A 17108-nucleotide genomic window follows, 5' to 3' on the forward strand; every position below is an offset into this window, starting at 1 on the left:
GAGAGTTTCAAGAAAAATGGGCCCTCATCACCAGTTAGGCTGTAGCCCTTAAATGCGGTGGTAACAGTATTACCGCTGCATTTAAGGGCTGGCCCTATCATGAGTTGGGTGCTAAATCGGCTGTTTTACCTCCAGCTTTTTTCTGGAGGTGAAAATCCCTGTTTCCGGCGATAATACAGCCGGCTGTATTAGCCCGCAGTATTAGCACTGAAAATTCCCCATTGGATCCAATGGACCCAATCAGGAATTGGGATTTACCGTTAACGCCCAACCCGTGATCCAGTGATAATACCACCGGGCCATTCGGTGCTAGGCCTATTACAGTTGGCGGTATTACAGCCGAGAATACAGCCCAACTCGTGATGGGGCCCATTCATTTGCCGAAGTTCCATTGCCAGGAGAGTTCTAGGTGTTGCCTGTTGCCAGTTGGGTAAAAAAAATGTTTATGGGTCTACCAATCGAGCTTCAACAAGCTGCTGACTAAAATGTGTGGGAAACATATAGAGGAAAGAAGGATGGCTGCTCGTCCTCTGCTAAAGTTCCCTTTTCAGTTTCCCTCAGTCATGTATATTATCTGGATAGAAAATCTAGGTCTACATTCTGGCTTACTCAGTTGCCTTTTAGCTGCGTTCTTGGGGGATGGATCAGAAAAATACATGTCTGCTTACAAAGAGCAGGTAACCGTCTCAACTCAGACTAAATCCTATTTTGTAACATTCAGGAATTGAGTGTGCCTGAGTATAATGATAATGAGAAAGCAAGGTCCCAGTGTTTAGAATTTGGTGGCAGGAAACCTGTCTAGTTACGCTGCACCAGATAGTTATGATCCAAGCACTTCGTCAGTTTGAAGCCTCATACCGTTAGCCCTACTGATGTGTATTCAACCACTTCCAGGGGAGGCTACTCAATTAGCTGCCAGTTAAATTTGTATTGAGCACTTGAAACTTGTTTTGGACTGCAATTCCCATCAGCCTTACACAGAATTGTCAATGGTCAGGGATCATTGGAGACATATGTGGGACTCATTATAAATTTGGTGGTGCAGGAAAAGTGGTGGGAAAAGTGGCAGTAATTACGTTAGTGTCACTTCTTCTGCACTGCCAAACTACAGCTTTGCTGGTGGTGGTTGACTGATTTACCTGGAGCCTAGAGCTAGAGGTAAATCAGGCCTGCACCGGCAACAGCAAAGGAAAGCCAGTATTACCGGTGACAATTCCCCCATGGAGTCCTATGGAATGGGGATTTACCTACCATTGCCGGCACCTGTATCAGGCGCTGATAACAGTAGGTCCCTTTGCAAGTATCCCACCGGAATTAAAAGCAGGATACCGTTAAACTTATAATGACCTAGAGAGCCGTAGGATGAGTCTAGAGAGCCTTAGGATGCAAACCCCTGGCCCCGTAGGAAGCAAATCGTCTGCCTTATCTGGAAAAGCCTACCCAGAGGTCATCCTTCTGCTGGGCACAGAAGCACCTCCTCACAGGCCTCCCACTCGAATAAGACTCAGATTTTAAACAAATACACAACCCAGCACGGTTGACACAATGCACTTTGACACAAAATTTACTGATGATGTTTAACTTACAAAGTGCTTGTTTGTTGATTATTGTTGCAGACAGTGTTTAAGACACATAACTTTGTGTTCATTTTCTGTTTTGATCATTCCTGTTGGAAGTGGCAAACAGATCCATGGTCAATCGAATGCTCATAATACACTGTGAGCTATCACAATGGCATGAATGTTTTGTGTGTGAACTGGCACACTGCCAGATGTTTTATTTATCTAGAACATGTATAAACTTCTAGAAAAGAAATCCAACTCTAGGTCGCATAGCTATGAGACAAAGATGGTCTTGTCCCATTGGATCAATGCAGTTATAAATGTTTCTGCATTAAATAATTGCAAAGATTGAAAAACTAGAGGGTAGGACACCCCCCTGTTCCAATTATCTGGAAAAGCAACTGTTTGTGATGATACTGCCCTGTGCTATCTTTTATTTATTGTACATTTGTAAGGCGCAAATACATCAAGTAAATTGTGTTTCAAAGCGCCCACATCGCAACAGGGAGAGAACATGGGAATGAAAGGCAAATATAATAGCAATGAAGAAAGAGAGAGGCGGTCCTACTAGGCCTTGTGAGAATTCAGAACATGCAAGTGCAGAGAGACGGAAGGGACGAGGGAGGGGGGTAGGTGCTGCGGGTTCAACTCAGGGAAGTGCTGGGGAATAAGTTGCAAGCATCTGTTAAGTGCCTGGCAAAGACCACTTCATAAGAGTGGTCAACTGCCAATGCTGTAAGTGTAGGCCTGTGAGAGAGCACAGGCCAGTGGGCACCCAAAGGAAAATGTTGGGAGTGGGCAGAAGTTTAAGGCGATTGTGGGGGTGGAAGGCCAGGACTCAGAAGGACACATAGGGCCCTGGTCACCAATCTCAGCGACTGTGGGGATTAGCAAGGGAGGAAGAGGGGGGAGGAGGAGGTGAAAAAGAAAGTCTCAGAGGAGCTTCTGGAATTTGAGGAGATCCGGCTCAAGATGGAGAGCAAGGGGGAGCCTGTCCCGGTAGATTAAGGAAGAGGCTGTTGCAGTAGTCCAGCCTAGAGCGTACCAGAGCTCTAGAGACATTGAGCTTCTGTGGGAAAGTGAGGAAAGGAAGGATTCCTTTGAGGAGGTGGAGTTGAAAGTGGGCCTTCTTGGCAAGGCCCTGTATGTGAGGGAGGAAGGAAAGAGACGAAGATGACACTGAGCTTTCTGGCTTCAGATGAAGGGGGAGAGCCCTTAGAGGGTGGCCAGAGTGAAGGGAAGAAAGAGGGAGCAGGAGTCCCAATAGGAAGGATCTCAGTCTTGCTGGCCTTGAGGCAGAGATCATTGGAGGCACACCAGGACTGGATGGCAGATAGGCAGTCAGTAATGATGGGGAAAGTAAGCAGCGGATCAGAGAAAAGTTTGAAGAAGATTTGTGTGTCATCTCCATAACACTGGAAGTAAGGGGAGAAGGTGGATATTAAGTGTGCCAGTGGAGCAAGATAGTTGTTAAAGAGCCAAAGAGAAAGGTTGGAGCCCTGGGGATCACCAGAATTGGAGATAGAGGTGGGAGAGGAGAAAGAGCCCAGGATAACCTAGGAGGGATGGTCAGTAAGGAAGGAGGTCAGCTATTCCAGTGCCCGCTCCAAGATACCAAGTGTATTGTGGAGCTGTTTTATGAGGTTGGAGTGGTTGACTGAATCAAAAGCAGAGGAGAGATCAAGTAGAACGAGAACAGCTGGAGACTTAGAGTCAAGAGAAGCAAGCAGTCCTTCACAGGTGTTCAGGAGAGCAGTTTCCATGCCTCTGGCTGCTCAGAACCTAGATTGATGGTCGTGTAAAAAAACAACCAAGCTCAGTATGCTGGGTCAATTGGGGGAAGACAAGTTTCTCCAAGAGTTTCCCAAGGAAGGGGGTGATAGAGATGGGGCGGTAGTTAGCCGGATATAAGAAGTTGGCTGAATTTTTTTCAGGAGGTGGTGCACAAGAGAGTGCTCGAGGGAAGAAGGGAAAGGCCCAGAAGCAAGAGCGTAATTGCAGAGATTAGCAAGTGCAGGGGCAAGGGAGACAATTTTGTCCTTAATAGTTGTGGAATAACAGGGGGAGAGCTGTTCGGAGGAGACCTTCATATAGCGGACAACTCTAGTGACCTTGTCAGATGTCATAGGAGAGAAGGAGGAGAAAGAGGCAGAGGGGGGATTGGAGGCCAATGGTGGTAGGGGGATGTGAGAGGAGGAGGGGGAGAATGAAGAGAGAGTCTTAGTCCTGAGTTTAAGCAGTGAAGAGTGTGGCCAATTCATTGCAGGGGGAAGAGGTGGTGTTGAGATGGGCTGGCTAGTTCCTTGCAGATTATAAATATTTCATCTGTGTTGTTGGATGCACCAGAGATGCAAGCCTGGATGTGGGCCCTTTTGTTGGACAAATGGAGAGTCGGTATTGCCTTTGGAGAAGGCGACAGGCCAGTTTGTCAGAGGGTGAGCCTGAGGTCTGCCACTTCCGTTCCGCACTCTGCACTTGTTTTTCAGGGCTGCATGTTCAGAGGCGTACCAGGTGTTACGCTTGTTGGCATGTTTAAGGCATGACTGAGGCAAGAATGTTGAGAGTGTTATTGATGGCAAGATGGAGGTTGCAGAGAGCTGAGTCAGAGGTAGAGTCTGTAGTGAGAGGAGAGGGGGGATGAAGGTGGACCTGAAGGCAGCAGCTGACCCTGGTTTCATCATGCGGATGTCCAATGGATGAGGTTGGCAGAGCTGGGAGAGTTGCAGTCAGATGGCAGAGAGGACCCAGGTGAGAGGAGTTGAGGGACTGGTCTGACCAGGAGACTCTTGAGTGGGGCGGAGAGCAAACGATCAGTGTGGATCATGGCATCGACAGTGTGTCCAGCCGAGTGAGTAGGACCTGAGGGGAGAATTGAGAGGGAGAGTGATGTGCAGAGGTCACAGAAGAGAGTTGACACTGTGATTGAGGAGTCGAGTTTAGAGGTAGATGTGAGGAGAGAGGAGGAGAAATCAACCGATTCTGAGAGTAACATGGTGATAGAGCCAGGTGGTCTGTAGATAGTGGCAATGGTCAGGGAGGAAGTGGGAGAGATGACCAACTTGTAGACCAGTCTCTGGGTGGGTATGAGAGAAGAATGGACACAGTCAGGGAAGATCAAAGCAACCGCATCACCAGCACAGTTAGGCTTGCAGATGATCTTGTAGTCATTAGGGAGAAGGGATTCAAAAGCAGTGACTGATCTGGCCTTGGGCCACTTCTTGGTATGAGCGAGCATATAGAGGTGAAGGTCTTCAAGGAGGAGGCAGATGTCGGCAGAGTGTTTGATAGCAGAGCGGGCATTAAGCGTGGCTAGATGCAGCAGGTCACTGCCTTTGAAGGTATTCCAAGGAGGGGTACAGTGGCGTGACATGTAGATTTCAGTATCCCACAGAGGCCTGAATTCTCATCATGCATAAGGCACTTAGGATGTTGGTCTCTTCATTTAAGATGTGAATTATTAATATGCCGTAAATGAAAATAGGAGTTTTCGCACTGTGGCAAGTTCATTGGTTGATGGTATTATTTTTTCTATTGACAACATTAAATTAGTAGTCATGGATGTATACTATTTAGGGGTGGACTGAACTCTGGAGATTTCCTGGTAGGCTTCTGCATCATGGGCCTCTAATGTGTGGCCTTATTTCATTTCCAAAAGTTCTCATAGGAAAAGGGTTGGGCTTGATGAAAATGTGTAATATGGGGGCACTATGAAAATTGTCTCCAGGTCCTCTTTTGGTTCCCTGTCCACCCCTGATAATATTATATTTATGTAGCTAGCTGTTGGGAACCAGCTGCAAAGCAATCATCACGGCTCTGGTCGTTTTGTAATTGCAGGGTGTGCCAAAATGTTTGCCCATAAGATTGCAGAGCTATTCGTGTAGCTGCTGTGGATATGATATGATATGGCATTTATAATGCGCCTATACACAAGTGTTTCAAGGCGCGACAAGCCGGGACCGGCAGTAATCACTTTCCTAGATACTCCAGGGAAGTATCATTTCATTTCTTTGAAGTTATCACCAATTTGGCACACCCTGCCCGTATGATGGCTTGGCATCCTGAAACGTACTGGTTCCAAGCACGACATTGCATTAAATATAGGCGCATGCGTTGAAGACTACTGCGGCGGAAAGGCCATCAGTAACAGTTGATATACCATAAAGAGGTTCCATTCGATTCCAAAAGACATTTCCTTTCATCTTCTCTCTTATCTGAGATTAGTCCCGGGCTCCCTTTACTATGGAATTGACAACACCATGATTCACATAGCTCTAAAATGGCCCAGTTCATAGTTCTTTCTTCACAGTTACCGATGATTATCAAGTCTCTCTTTCTTTCAAGTGTTCATTCACAATCCATTCTAGATGTAATTGTTCATGTCCAGACATCATCACGAGTTCGGTGTCGGAGGATATTTTTGCTGGTAATTCCATTGCTGAGACTTTTTTTTCTGGTACCATAATTACTGCTGCTGATTTCTGACTTTGGAGTTCTGGGAGGGAAAACGGAATTCTAAGTACATTGTAATGCTAGGATTTAGAACCTTGACGTAAAGGCAAAAGGACCAGCTAAGCTACACTCCTTTGATCAATATTGTCTGGGGAGGATAGATCAGGGACAACGTGCTCCCGTTGGAATACGACACTGAGCACCACAGGTTCGATCCCTGGATCCGCGCTTTGAAACTAAGTGTGTTATAAATAACATGTCATATCATATGCTAAGCCAAAACAAATAAATGTTCTCTAGAATCTAGATGTTTTTGTATTCTGCCATGGTTGCACAATGAGGCTCTATGAATCTAAGGAAGACACATCATTGATAATGCGCTCGCCACTTTTGTAAGTCTGCCAGGAAGGGCTTGAAACACTGCTCCTCTGGCCCCTGTGGCCCAGCTGCCAGCTCATCTACCTGGACATTGGGCCTTCGGTCACTGGGTCTGAATGTGAAGCGCAGCAGCATCATCATTCAAATAATGAGTTCACTTTGATGAGATCATTGAGCACCCGAATTGTGAAGGGCCAGTGCTTTGTTTACTACAATGAATTGTGACTATGGATGAGGACTCCATTTTATGATCTGACCTGATGGTGGGTAACAGTATCACAAAATTGTTGGCTCTAAATCGGATATTAATAGTAATATTTGAAATTATGAATTCAAAGGTGACTATTGTATGTATTCATTTCAAAATTGGTCTTTTGAGACAATGTGCCAGTCTGGTAGAAATGCTTGAAAATATTCCGGTAATACCGGATCTGCCATTGTTACCGGACCGGCACATTTCGGAATTGTTAGTAGGGGAAAGGAACTACCGACGGGCATGACCTGCCGCGAGTTCATGCCCCTACCGGCAAAGAATTGCCCTTATCACCGTCACCGATGATTGCAGAAAACTCATTCCTCAGAGCCATATGAAACTGCATGGAATGGGGACTTACTACTGTTGCCAGCACACGTTCAGGTTTCTATCAGGTGCCTGTAACAGTAAGCTGGGTTTGCTGGTAACACACCGGTATTAGAGGCGGGTTACTAGAAAACCTGTAATGACCCTCTAGGTTTTACTACACTTTTTTTGTTGTTGATGAACTCTATTAGGTCAAAAGAAATTGTATATTTTCTATACAATGTTTTAATGTTTTGATATAATGAAACGGTTTCATTTGTCAAACCAACTCACTCATAAAAATAAAAAAATTAATCCATTAGTAAACACGCGTGACTGAGTGTCGGAAAAGGTAAACGAGTTTGGTGGTAATTCCAAGTAAATGAATGCCAAACTCCTAACGAGGGCCCTTTGACTACAGTTCAGTTCCTAGAGTTCTGTGTCTGCAGTCCTTCCCTCAAAGGCTACATTACACACATTTGGTTGGCACAGAATTGATTGGGTTTGTCAGCTTTATTTCAGAAATGGTTGAAAGTGTCGCTACATCCACATGAGTAAGGACTTTCATGGGTTTGATGGACAAGGTAGAAATGGCCTATTGGTAATCTTCATTCCTCTGAGTTCAAGTCTTTCTTGACCGAATCCTTGGCGACCCATCCACTCTCTGGCCTTGTCTGGAAAGAGTTTAGTATGTGCAAAAAGGTTCACTGGGTCATGGAAGTTAATGGCAGTTAATACACTAGGCTGGCAGACAGAGTAAAAACATGACTTCCAGTTTTACTGGGGAAGGACGTTTCTCTTACACAAGGGCAAGTGGGTGGCCTGTCTCTCATGTGAGGATGGTGACAAGAAAGATTTGGACCTCGTGCTGGGATCGTGGGACCTACTTTTGCTGCCAGGTTAATCAAGTTTCAGAGACAATTGATTTTATAGCACAGGTGCCCAAAGTATTCCCCCGTTCTGTCATTTGCACTTAGTTGAATTTAACGGATTAAAGGTGCTGGTTGAGCTGGGATGTCACAACAAAAAGAGATTTAAAGTATGGATTTAATTACAGTGCTTAGCAGGGACCTGTCACGTCCATCCTGCTTCAGTTCACAAGCCCAGAAAAGGGCACAGCAAGGCGGATTTGGATTGATTATCAATATGTTACTAATACCAAATAGTTACTGGTGCACGTGTTCACAGGACTGTGCCAGCAATTAAAGATGTTTTACAGTTTGGGACGCCAAAAAACAAAAGCGTGTTTTCAAGGATGGGTTTAATTGGAGTGCACGGCAAGGTCCGCATGAGTGTAGGGGCCATTCTTCTTCAAGACACAGGTTAATAATAGAGGCCATCTCCGTTTTCATGGCGCTCAGGACGCCAAAACAATCAGGTGTTTCTAAAGGATGGGTTCAATTGCAGTCCTTTGCAGGGACTGCACGTGCGAGAGGAGAACGTCTTTCATGCTTCAGTTCCAGTCGCGGCTGAAGATGTGTGGGGGCCCATTTGAACATGGTGATTGGGGGCCCACTTGGTATGAGTGGAAAACAGTCTGAGCCACTGGTGGGGGTGCCAACATTTTAAATGGAGGCACACAATGCAGCCAGGATTCACTAGTTGCAAATTATCACGCTAGCACTGAGCCAAAATACTAAATGCCCATTGATAAGCTATTCATCCTTTTTTGTCAGAAAGTAGCAATGCCTCATTACAAGTATGGCGGTAAGGAAACAATGGCACCGGTATCGCTGCCGGCACCGTTGCTACCGTACCTCCATACTAGGAGTTCTGCTCACGGGTGCCCTTGCAGCCATCAGGTCTGACCTGGTGACCGTGCCCGCACCCGCAAGCAGAACATGATGTTAGCACCGGTACCATTATTACGGTACCGGTGCTACCACCCTCCCCATTCCGATTGAGCCCTATGGGGCTCAAATGGGAATGGGCATGTACCGGGCCTGGCACCCGCGAAAGGCTACCTCCAACCTCGTAATTAGGCCCCATGAGGTGATAATACTTTTGCAGTTGGTGAGCCCCGTCCTCCTGTAAATCACGGATAAACTGTTGCTGCTTTCCTGCTTCCCTGTTTTGCCACCCTTTTTCCCTATGTATGCAGCCCACCAGCCTCTTTTCCTTTGCAGTTGGTGAGCAGGTGTAACTGGATCTAGGTCATGTGGCCTAAGCCCCACCCACCTTCTTAGCCCAGAATCTTCCTTTCTGCTCTCATATCTTAGATAAAGGGTGTCTCTTGCATCCGAAATGAAGAGCAGATGAAGAAAAGGGCAATTCCTGTTTGGGTCTGTTCACACCAGGAGGACCCAGGCCCAGAAGCCCTGCTCAGACAACAGGTAAGTATGCGCCAACATGTGTTTTCTCCCTCCTTCCCGCAGGCTATCCTCACCATCACCAGGAAATAGCGTCAATGACATCCCCCCTTCTCTAAGGCATGGTCTTGGCAATTCAGCAACCTCACCAACAGTAGCCTCAGGCCCATCAGCACCTCAGCACTGTCCACAACACAGTAGATGATGCCCGCCAATGTCCGCTCAGCTATCACCCATGTAGCAGACATTGCCAACCCCATCACTACAGACAACCTTGACGCCATCTTCATCACGAGACCTGGCTGCCACCTACCTCAACCCACATACTAGACGTCCTTGTCCCCGATGGCTACAGCATCAAACACAGAGATCGGCAGAACATGACAGGTGGTGGCCTTGTACTCATCCACAAGACCTTGGGGCCCTGCGCCAGACATCAACAACACTGAAGTTCTCTCCTGCCACTTCCCCTCTTCCTGATGGACAAAGTCACCTTCCATCTCATCTCCAGACCACCTACACACAACACAGCCTTCATCAGAGACTTCACCGACCTGGTAACCACCATGTCCATAGGGCACGCCACCAACATCTTTCTAGGCGGCTTCAACCTCCCAGGCAACAAGACTGCCAAACTGATAAAGGAAGCTCTCCTCAGCCTTCTCAACAGCCACAGCCTCACACAGCACACAAAAGACCCAATGCACGATAAAGGTAACATCCTCAACCTAATCATCACTGCACTGCCTTCTCCCCACTACAGCTTTCCTCTCCTGCTTGACTGGTCTTACCTCCTGGATGTGCATTTCAACATCCAGCAAATGACCTCAATCAAGCACTCCCAGCAGAAACCCATCAGACAGACCTTCAGGTCCTTCAAGAACTTCCCGGTGGAAACATTCACAGAGGACCCCACCAACCTCCACCTTGCATGAACCGAACACCCCCAACCGAATTGCAACTCTCTACTGGAAGCACTCAATGCCATCCTCTCAGCCTCTATCGACCGACACGCACCTGCAAACTGAAACCGTCAGCACCCTGGTAGACACAAGAGTTCAACCTCAGCAAAAGAGCCATCACGAAACAAGAGAAAACCTGCCACTGCTCCAGGACTGCATCCAGTCTGGTGCTCCTCAAGGAACTCCGAGCAACTCGCTGACGACTATTCAACACAGCCAAGGCCTCCTACTATCAGAACACCATAGCAGAAGCCAACAACAAAAGTAGAGCCATCTTCAAGTGGTAAAGCACTGTTTCAGCCCGCTACCCAACACTACCATACCACACTCAATCAAAAAATCCAATGCCATCAACACCTTCTTCATCGAAAAAATCTGCAAGATTTGCCAGCACATAAACACCAGCTCTGCATCCATAGACCCACCCTACGTCCCTCCTCACAAAATCTCTGCACCCTGGTCAAAACTCTGGCCACCCTCAAAGCCACATCGTATGCAGACACATCCTCCCAATACTCTCCCTGCAGAAGCTCTCCTTCCATACCTGTTTCTTTCCTTTTCCGCCCTCTATGACCCCTCTCATTCTTCCCTATCATACTGTCTATCTATATTGTTGTCTTTTTGATTCCTACACCTGAACCCCTCAAAGACAGATATTCTATTTTTCACTGTCTCCTCTCCCTCCTGTTCGACTCCCTCTACAGACCTCTTCTTCCCCCCTTCGCTACTCCATTGCTCATCTACTGACTCCTACGCACTTTTGCTACTCCATTGCTCATCATTACTCCGACGCAATCTTGGGATTACCTTTGACTCTTTGCTATCTTCGTCGCGTCATATTTCTGCCCGCATCTTTCGCTTCCACCTTTGCAATATTAAACGCATCTGTCCTTTTCATTTCAAGCTACTAAACTTCTTATTACCTCCTTGTTTTTCTTCATATTTGTACTTCCCTCGCTTTTTCACCCACTTCGTTCAGTCTTTGCCGCCTCTTTTTGCGTTTTATACTATCTGCTTCCCTATTTCCACCTCACTTTGTCCTATTTCCCTGCTTATTTTGACTCCCACTTCAGCTTTCACCTTCTCTGTATTGTATTCAAATGTATCCCTGGTCTTTTCCCTCCATATCCATCTGCTCAGGTCTCCCTCTACGTCTCCTCATATTCCCTCCCTTCTCGGTATCTTCACCTGCTCTCTGTGCCCAAACCTCTTTATGCTCCCTCTCATGTTCACTACTTTTCGCTTCTCGAACCGAAATACTGTAAACTCCTACCTTCAGACATCCTTTCATCCCCTTTGTTCCGTTTTCTCTGCATTCAGCTTCTCTCCTGTCTTTCTGAAATTCCATTTGTTTATTTTCTGACATCATTATCGTACCCCATACCCTTTATGTACCAGTTTTTATAATCCTTGTACAGCACTTTGGCAAAAGTATAAATGTCAATAAAATACAAAAATAGTCACTCCGCAAGCACAATTATAACCTAGAGGAGGGATTATCAGCCTCATTTTGAATGGGGCGGAGTGTTAAATGGAGGCGTGAAAGAAAGGTGTAATGCATTTGCACCTCCTTTTTCGGTGCACTGACAAGCCAGAGGAGGGGCACAGAGTGGAGATAACTTGTACTCCTGCATGAGATTGACATGCGTGCAAAAAAAAATGGATGCCTATGAAATCCCTTTGCAATAGCACTTGCTAATGAGCAGGCAGATTCCATAGAAATACATTGTAAACGCTGCCTCTATGAATATTAGCAGGCAGTGTTTGCATTTCCACAAGACCTCGTGGACATATAAAATTGAACGAAGGGGACCAAACAGCACATAAGTGCTAACATTGGTGGTCCCCTGCATGGAAATGAGCCTGTAGATATATCTCGAGTTGGCAATTGTCAGTGATAAGCTCAGCCAGACCACCTGGATTTTAGGTTCCCGTCACATTGTACTGTTGTACTTTTAGGCCTGCCTTTCGAGAGCGAAATTGAAACTACAAATAATGCAGGGTACGAATTTGCTGGGAGCAAATAAGCTCCTGCATAGGGCATAGAAGAGCTGGGTTACCAACAGGTACCAGGAGCCACTTTTGGCTCCTCAGGCCAAATGGTGGAACGCACACAGAGCTATTTTACATGTATCTATGTGTCTGGGGATTTGCATAAAAAGGCAAATTAGTAAACCTCCAGGAGACGTATGAAGAATGAATGGTCATATGTACTGGACACAAAGTTTAGTTGCTTCTCATTTGAAAGTTTGTTGCATGCAATTCTGTAGCAGAGAGAATAAGAGTGAGCAAGGTCACATCACAGAAGAAGAGGGCAGCAGAGATACAAAAGTGGCAGTAAAGAATCAGTAACAGAGATTGATGTAGTAACAGATGTAGTGGCAGTGCCAAAGACAGGTATAATACGATATGATATGATATGGCATTTATAACGCTCCTATACACAAGTGTTTCAAGGCGCGAGGTGAAGACTCAATGAGAGGCAGAAGCAAGATTGAGGAGCCAACAAAAAAAAGAAATGCAAAATAAATAAAAGGGAAAGCAATTTAAAGCATCCGCCTAATGTGAAGGCAAATAAAGCAACATGGCCAGAGAGAATTCAACAGAAACCGTGAGCACTAGTGTTCTAGACACAGCAATAGAGAAATGGGAACAGGGGTTCAAGACATGTGTTGTTGTGTGACAAAAAAGCAAGTTCTGCCATCTTTCTGGCACTCATCTGTGAGGCTGGACTTTAATAGCTACTGGGTCAAGATGAGTAGCTCCTGTTCAGGGGAAAATCCTGACACACAGGAGCTATTTCCAACTCCTGCTCCATGAATTCCAATGTCAACCCCCGTACGCGCATACACAGTGGCTTGCCTTAAAACGCTAGTATTGGCCAAACCTCTCAACCTTTACCCAGAGCTTTCTTTTAGAGGTTCATGAGATTAGTGTAAATATGCCGCACTGTCTGACGGCTAGAGCTTACGTTCCCCGGTACTGGGATATTGGGGTCTGGCAGGAGATCCATAGAAGATTTTCAGTGGTCAAATCTAAAAAAGAGGGCACTCATTTGAAATCCAAGCACCTCTCGCCCACCCTCGCAACCCTTTACACCCACCCTCCCTTGTCTGGTGCAGATCAGCATTTCCTTTCCAGCCTCTTTTGGCTCTGTCGGAGGTTGCACTTTTGGATTGAGCACCACCACCAACACAGCAGATCAAGGAGTTCGCAATCATGAACAGGTTACTTAGTTTAAGTCTTGCCAGACTGCTAGATAGACAACCATGTATGTTTTGCCAAGCCATAGAAAAAATGGGGCCATGTGTAATCTGAAGCATGAAAAATTGCAAACGGTGAAACCAGAGAACAGGAGATATAGCCAGGTTTCACTCCACCTAAATGTGTTATTATTCAGTTCAGCTGCCAAAAGGGGGGTGAGATAAAGCACTCATACCTAGATTATTAGACATCAGTGTGTTTGTTTCAAATTCAATAATAATATAGATAATGTATATAGTGCACATTACATTCTGAATTGCCCCTTAGCTTGATCTTTGCTCATGGCACTCTCACTTGTAAAATTCAAGGTTGATTGCTGTTGGAATATGATTTAATATTAACCACTGCCAATTGCTCTGCCATGCCATTACAGAAGGGGACAGATCATATGCAAATCCGGTTTGCACCTATCACCAAAGGACGGGCCCGACCAAACTGCTTCATCATATCCATTCAGCCCAATACCAGAAGCAGCCCCAGCATGTTTCTGCCTCATTGTGCATCATCAGTGATGTGTAGATTGAGTCTTTAGGTACAGCAGACTTAAGATCCATAACAGGGCATACCCGTCCCATTAGTGGGGACACATTTTAAACTGAAGTTGATGTCTTGAAGGAACTGAATTAATCATAACTACTGGCGATTGCTCTGATCAACCCTCCAGACCATCATGTTTCAGCCTGCCATGCCATTAAAGAAGGGGAACAATCATATGCAAACCAGGATCGGTCCCACCTCAAACTGGCCAGTGCCGCCTGGACTGTTAGCTTACACCCCTTCTGCACCAGACCACACGATAACCCGGACATGCTTCAGCTTCATTGGGCATCATCAGTGATGTGTAGCTTTGGACTCAAGGCATGGCAGGGTCTTCTGAGCCATGTTTTTATCCTAACAGAAAAATTACATAAATGTTGTAAGGTTGTTACGGGTGCCATGTCATTTCATCGACATAATTCACTACTAAGTAATTACTTTGAAATCCTGCTTCGATTTTTTTATTTTTTATATTGTGGAGGCTCTTAACCCTTAAATACCCATATTTGTCAAAGTAATTTCGAAGTAATTACTTCTCAGTAAATTACTGCAAAGTAATTACTGTTGGTGAATGAACGGGATACCGTTGTGGGTTTTATATAGGCGTCTGTTGCCATTTGCCTGGCATCTTGCTGCTATTCACTCACAAAGAGGGGTGCTTAGTTTAATGAGCTGTTGAGTTGGTGTTTACAGGTCAGACAGAAGAACCCAGTTCCTGTGTGTGGTCATTTCTTAAGTGATTTGTGTCAAAGGCATTTGAGGTATCCATGTCCATAAGGCAGCTTTGTTGTGTGCTCACATTGTGAGGGTGAGTTGTTTGTGTTCTATAGGCTAGTGGGAGATGTAGATTTCTGCTGTTTTTCCAGTGTGTAGTGAGGTTGATTATTTGCTGTGTGTGCGGCTTGGGTGGTGTGCTCATAGCAAGGTGAAACACAGAATTTGAACTTGCTAGTGAGGGAAGAGGTCGTGAAGAACCAATGGATGTATGTTATCTGGTGCATCCATGCTTTCATCTTATCAGTGGTGCACCTCAGACCAGAGCCATTAAGGAGACAATCCTCGGCGCTCTGCAGCAGGGGGCAATACCCAAGCAATGGACAATGGGTAACACTTAAAGCAAAATCTGAATAGAGCAAAATAATGGTGGATGACATCCAGCAGCAAGCAACAGTGTGGACACACATATGCCCTAACACCAGCAAGGAGGCTTGCCTGAAGAATGAACCATGATTGTGTAAGGAATCTGCACATGATTTCCTTTGATCTCCTCTCCCTTTGCAAAGGGTGTGACAGCCTTCAACCAATTTTGTAATAGGGATAGCAGGGTGTGAGAGAGCACACTGGTCTTCAGGGATGCTTGCCACCAGCCACACATTCTCTCCCCTCTTCCATTGCCATGGCATGTGGGTGCTCGAGCTGTTCCGACTGACTAGACATAGCTGTATTGAAGCTTAAGCCTGATAGCGGCTTTGTGTGCTCTCTCAAACCCCCACACAAGAGAAGATTAAATATTTCGGCTCATACAAGATACAAACTTGTGATCATTGATACAAACTTCTGCACCCAGATCACTCTCGTCAGAGGATCAACAAACTGAGGTGCCTTACAAATTATACACAATGTGCCTATTCTGTTGGTTTAACTAATGAAGGATAGGTGAAAGAAATAAGGTTGGTACAGGCGATATGCAATTCTGGACCGTAGAGTTGAGTAACATCAAGAAGAAAAAGGGATGGATATAGGGCTTTGAAAGTATCCTAATCGCTATCATTACTTTGGGGAGCATTCTATATCACCATCTGAACCATTACTGACCGGGACCAGTCATCTGCAAATGGATCTATAACCTACCACCTTAATGCTCATCCCCAGTAAAGTCCAAGCATATAAGCCGCATATCCTCTGCACCGGATCACAGGCATCCCCAGCTACACTGTAGCCCTGTGGTCTAAAGGTGTAGGCGTGACTGTGCACGCTGGTCGCAGAACCAAGACTCATTTGAATTAGATGGAACGGAGGCTGCCCTGATTAATGTTTATGATTGATTCAAAGACTTTAATCCATCCTTTGCTTTATGTTTTTAGTGTTTCTTCCTAAGTGAGAGTGATTGCTTGCTATGCCTAGAAAATCAGGCCACACCTCACTGATTAAGTCCAACAAGGTTGTGCCTGTAAGTGTCAAGGATAGAATGGTGAGTGTAGACTGCTTGCAGCTCTTCCAGTCGTACACACCTGAGGGTTTCTGTGGAAGAAGGCCATGCCAGAGGTTTTCACAGTTTAGACTGTTCAGTACTATTGATCTAACTAAACACCTTTTGAGCAACTGTCAACATTGTCTGCACACAAACTGAATCTATCCTCTGTATTTTGGTGCATGTGTATAACACATCTCTGATGCAGGTGTTTAGGCTACTCCTACACCCAATGGACATTGACTCTCAACCCAAAGCACTCTTGACCCACCCAGATATGAAATCCTGAAGGTGGGCCTGTTTGTGAGGAAGGGCAAGGCTGCCGTAACGCCATACTGTTTCCAGGCTCAGGATGGCAAAATGCAGAACAGTTTCCATGGTTCACTCCCCAACTCCTGCAATGCTGAATACACCCCTCTTCTGAGAAAATAGTGAATCTGTGAGCCAGCAAGCGATGCCAGATGTGCATGTATGCATCACTTTCCAAAGCTACTGCCCAGGTGGCAACAGCAACCAACCCCCAAGTAGGATTGCAGTGAGAATAGTCATCGATCCATTCTCTGACATTACGGGGTATATGCAAGACCCGGAAATGTTCTCTCACTCATTCTCATCAGTTTTCCTCTTACACACAATGGTGGATGGGCACAGTGACCTTTGCATACACACATCCTATCAGCCGATCAACCGATCAACCGTGGGAGAATATACTAAAACTGCACTGAGCATTGCCAATCGAAACTACTCACCACTTTCACTTCACTCAAGGCTTCTCTATGTAGGATTCCTGCTTCCATAGTGATGTTTCCTATGGCTACAAGGTTGGGAAAATTGAGAAAATGTTTACTTATGACCAGCCTAACGAAATGATTCTAGAAGCGGTCTCCACAAATTATC

Source organism: Ambystoma mexicanum, chromosome 6q (genome assembly GCF_040938575.1).
Source record: "Ambystoma mexicanum isolate Mex_15411 chromosome 6q, UKY_AmexF1_1, whole genome shotgun sequence".
NCBI lineage: Eukaryota > Metazoa > Chordata > Amphibia > Caudata > Ambystomatidae > Ambystoma > Ambystoma mexicanum.